The sequence below is a fragment of the Corylus avellana genome, chromosome ca2 (genome assembly GCF_901000735.1).
Source record: "Corylus avellana chromosome ca2, CavTom2PMs-1.0".
Taxonomy (NCBI): Eukaryota; Viridiplantae; Streptophyta; class Magnoliopsida; order Fagales; family Betulaceae; genus Corylus; species Corylus avellana.
Window position 1 is genome coordinate 43,322,090 of NC_081542.1, and position 265 is coordinate 43,322,354.

Consider the following 265-nt stretch of genomic DNA (forward strand, 5'->3'; position numbering starts at 1 on the left):
GCCCCATGATTTCTTGCTGTAGAGATTCAGCGGAGAAATCCTCCAACTCAAACGGTTTTATTTTTTATGCCCATTATACTCTTATGTTAAAATTATACCGTTTTAGACCCTAAAACTACAACACTCACTCAGTCCAAAGAAACGTCGTTTTGGGCATTAAAATTATTTAACAAAAAAAAAGTTGGGCCACCCCCATGGCTGGTCTGGGGGTGGTTCGACCACCCCCATTGGCCAAGAGAGTGGTCCGGCTACCCCTAAAAGCCAA